Source organism: Scylla paramamosain, chromosome 44, assembly GCF_035594125.1.
Source record: "Scylla paramamosain isolate STU-SP2022 chromosome 44, ASM3559412v1, whole genome shotgun sequence".
Taxonomy (NCBI): Eukaryota; Metazoa; Arthropoda; class Malacostraca; order Decapoda; family Portunidae; genus Scylla; species Scylla paramamosain.
In genome coordinates this window covers 12263473-12268472 of record NC_087194.1, presented here as the reverse complement: position 1 = coordinate 12268472, position 5000 = coordinate 12263473, and the positions used below count along the sequence as shown (strand labels likewise).

The window sequence follows — 5000 nt, the reverse complement described above, 5'->3', positions numbered from 1 at the left end:
AAAGATGTCTTGAGAGTGACTGGATAATTAAAATCCCCCATAATTATGCAATTATTAACGCAACAAATGTCTGCAATGAGGTCATAAAGTTTTTTTGTCCGTAGCAGGTGACTGGACTAGAGGATGATAGACGAGACCTAATGTTATTTTACAAGATTTATTTTCTACCTGGATGAAAGTGACGTCTATATTAGCAATGGTTGGGGTTGGCTGTAAATGAGGACCAAGATTACCTTCCCTATGCTAATGTGTTAGTTTTCATATTTATTGAGAGAGAGAGAGAGAGAGAGAGAGAGAGAGAGAGAGAGAGAGAGAGAGAGAGAGAGAGAGAGAGAGAGAGAGAGAGAGAGAGAGAGAGAGAGAGAGAGAGAGAGAGAGAGAGAGAGAGATTGATTTCCATATGAGAGTGTGGTTTTTAAGTATGCTATAGAGGACACACTTATTCATTGACTACAGCCCACAAACTTGCAATGTCCCCATAGCATAGTTACAGACAACATCCTCTCATATATAAGTCTGTGTCAATCTTTCTCTGATGTACTCCAGCCCAGAGACCCACAACAGCATTAAGAGTGGAGAGAGAGAGAGAAGAGAAGACACACAGAATGGATGAATAGAGATGCTGTGGTTTGTAAAAATATGGTGTAAGGTCTGTTGGCTTTGGTGGGAATGGTTTTCCAATCATTCCTCTCTTGCACAACCATTTTGCTTCATAAACAGACATCTCTCTTTCATCTTCCCACCAAACACTGTTATTCCACCTTACATTTATATATTTGCATGCTTATCTTCTCAAATTGTTCCCCTTCCATTCTCTCCGCATGTCCAACTCTCTCCTCCTTTCTGTGGTTGATCACTCACTCCGCTGTTCCTCCACATTCATGACTATATATGATGCACATGTGCTTTATAATCAATCAAATGTTTCACGTAGATGATGTTTTCATTCACACACAGTTCCCCCTCCTCCCTGTTTCATTCATTGCCATTTTGCTCTCTCTCTCTCTCTCTCTCTCTCTCTCTCTCTCTCTCTCTCTCTCTCTCTCTCTCTGTGTGTGTGTGTGTGTGTGTGTGTGTGTGTGTGTGTGTGTGTGTAAGAGCTCAGAGCTCATGGTGACTGATCTTTGGGTAGGACTGAGGCCAATGACACACCACACACTGGGGCAGCGAAGTCACATCACCTCGGGTTACCTCCTGTACCTCGTTGCAGCTAGGTGAACTGGGGCTACACATTAAGAGGCTTGTCCATCTGCCTCACCGTGCCCGGGATTCGAACCTGGGCCTTCTTGGTTGTGAGCCGAGCGTGCTAACCACTACACTACGTGGTGTGTAAGTGTGTGTGTGTGTGTGTGTAATGATGCAGCTTGGAAGGTCGTCTTATGACAATTATTGATGAATGAAGGTAAAGGATGCGTGTCTATTACTTCTCTTTGTGTGTGTGTGTGTGTGTGTGTACATAACACACACACACATACACACACACTTATAAAAGTAGTAATGACATGCGCATCTATTACCTTCATTTGTCAATAATTATCATAAGGCAACCTTCTCAGCTGCATCAGCGCACACACACACACACACACACACACACACACACACACACACACACACACACACACACACACACACACACACACACACACACAAACATAACTGACTGTCTTCAGCCTCTCTCTCACCGGCGCAATGTTGCATCTCTAGCTGTCTTCTACCGCTATTTTCATGCTAACTGCTCTTCTGATCTTGCTAACTGCATGCCTCCCCTCCTTCCACGGCCTCGCTGCACAAGATTTTCTTCTTTCTCTCACCCCTATTCTGTCCACTTCTCTAATGCAAGAGTTAACAAGTATTCTCGATCATTCATCCCATTCTCTGGTAAACTCTGGAACTCCCTGCCTGCTTCTGTATTTCCACCTTCCTATGACTTGAATTCCTTCAAGAGGGAGGTTTCAAGACACTTATTCATCAACTTTTGACCACTGCTTTGACCCTTTTATGGGACTGCCATTTCAGTGGGCATATTTTTTTATTGGATTTGTTGCCCTTGGCCAGTGTCACTCATACATAAAACACACACACACACACACACACACACACACACACACACACACACACACACACACACACAGAAATTATATTAGAAATTATTAGAAATTAGATAAGTTACCACTCACGAGCCTACGTGACGCCATGTATGTGAGCAACGCATGTTTTTAAGCATCTGGAGCAAAGTGGTTAAAGGAAAACTTTTTGACTTGAAATGTAATTAGATTCATCAGTTATTTTTCTGGCTGACATTGTTTTTGGAAGGTGGCACTTAAAAGATATGTGAATGCTGTATCTAGATATAAACAAACATTCACAAATACTCATTCCATTATGTGTCTGTCATTAGGCCCTCAAATAAACAACAAATTAAGTGAGGAGTTACCATCTCCCTTCCTGGCTTGCGCTCCAGTTGCTCTGAGTTGTAGCAGCAGTGACGTGTGGCACCCAGGATGAAGGTGGTCTGCAGGGTGGTCTGCAGGGTGGTCTGTGTCAGGGGGATGATGGCAGACAGCACCAGCAGCACCGTGACAGCTCAAGCATCCTGTTGAAATTATCACTTTTTAAATGCTGAAAAGTGAAGGAAAAACCTGTCTCCATGGAATGTGGAAGTACACAACAACAACTCTGAAAGATTTCTTACAATAATAAGTCATCATTCATTGTATCCTTTTTTGTTGGCCACAAGATTATCATACAAATTTTCCATAGACATCTGCAAATTGGTACCTCTAGCTGTTATTAAATATGATATTAAGTTTGATGAATGTATTTATTTCATTATACATGAAAGTTGTTGATTGCAAAAAAAAATAATAACCAAAATATATTTTGACTTTTACTTTACAATGCCTTAACTGTTTGCTTTTAAAAAAATATGTAGATTTATTTTCTCATTTTAAGACTTAAAGTCTAGACAACTAACTGGTCTTAAATTTTTCTGATATACAAATAAACTAACAAACACAGCACATTTCACTAACACTCATGGTGAAGTGTCCACCAATGATGGTGAAGGAGGTATACATGTAAACTCCAGTCTGAGCAATGAGCAACAGAATTTGTCCAGCTGCATGTCTCCATTGGGCACAAACTCCACCTCCCGCATCTGTATCATGCCCACCACCACCGTCACCGTGGCAACACTGAAAAGTGGAATCTTATCATTCACAGTTACAAAAAATATACTCCCATATATATATATATATATATATATATATATATATATATATATATATATATATATATATATATATATATATGGATTACTATTCCCAACGTTAAAAATTCTTTAGCTAATCTTACTTTGATATTTTGCATCCAATATTAACTACAATTTTTTCCTATGACATTTTCCAACTACACTTCACCTAATCTAACTTAACCTCACCTCCTCTCATCTAACCTACTCATTCCTCACCTAATCTAACTTAACTTCTTCACTTATGCTAGTTTAACCTAATGCAACCTTTGCTAACTCAATTACCTTAACTAACCTAATTAATCTGCTATAACTTAACATGATCTAACGTAACCTATGTCATCCAAATCTTACTTTAATCTAATCTAATCTAACCTATGCAAGTTAATGTAAATTCATCTAATATAACCTAAACTATGCTAGTCTAACCTATCCTTAACTTACCTAACCTAACACACTATCTTAACCTAACCTCACCTCATCTTTTACACAGCCAAACCTTACTTAACCTTACAATCTAACACACTTCAACTTACGTGGCCAAACCTAACATCACCTATTCTTAACTAACCTCACCTAAACCTTACCGACACTAACTTAAAACCTACCTATGCTTACATCACTTCTATATCCTCATCCTCCTCCTCTTCCTCTTCCCTAACACAGTGACTCAGCGAAGCCGTCAAGAAAATACGTAATTTCTGAATACTATCTTTAAGAGCTCCACCCAGTCAGCCCTCTTCCTCCTCCTCTTTCCTGACCCCCATCCTCCCTTCTTTACTCACGTGTCTCTCCCTCCCTATACACACACACACACACACACACACATACACACAGAGCGGGTCTCACAAGGGTAATACACACATACATACGGACACTGACCCACCACACACACCCAGTCACCCACACCCACCCACATACATGTACACACGGACGCACACAGCCTGTCACCCTTACGTCAAACAGATTACACCCTTCTTCTCCCTGTCACTCATCCATCACACATCCCAGTCTCTCTCTCATCTTCTACTCTGTTAAATAACCAGTTAACACTCCTAGACTCCCTAGCCGGCGGGTTACTCTCACTAGGACCATATGACTAAAAATACGTCACATGGCCCGGTCAGAGAGAGGTAGCCTGGTCTGCCTACGCGAATCGAAAGCGTTTATTTGGGTACGGTTTAAAGGGACGAAGGTTTAAAGGGACAGTCTCTGCGTGCGTGTGTTTGGTCAAATGCTGAATACTCACGCCTGGTTCATCATACAGCCACATGGACAGGCACAGATCACTCCTCCACGACACACACATAAACAAACACACAAAAACACTAACTAGTAACTGTACCTTTAGTTTCGTCTGCTGTCAAAATATTCCTCCATTACTAATGTAACCCACATTCCCTAGTGGTATACTTTCCTCGGAACACCCATATTTTTAAGAGCTTTTTATCCACCATATACGTCTCGGTTAACTCTGATCTTGGCTGGAAATTAAACTATATTGTATCAGTGTGGTCATCTTGAGGTCCCGGATGAAATGGCGGGCTGGGATTGGCTATTCACGACCCGTTGTCATGGTGATGGTAGATGCCATTCACTTGACAGCTCATATTTTCTCGCTATTGAAAGGAGTTTATTAGAGCGTAACTGAAGCGTGTAAAGGCATGATTCCGCACTATACTATTAAGATATTGTAGTTCTGAAGTGTTCCTAGGGTTAGTAGGCTTGGATAAGGAGTATAACACAATTT

The 5000-nt window shown here is 40.9% G+C and overlaps 1 pseudogene; it reads right to left on the bottom strand.

Moving 5' to 3' along the window:
• The window catches only part of LOC135094113 (uncharacterized), a 35213-nt pseudogene that overhangs the window by 5359 nt on the left and 24854 nt on the right, over positions 1 to 5000 (bottom strand).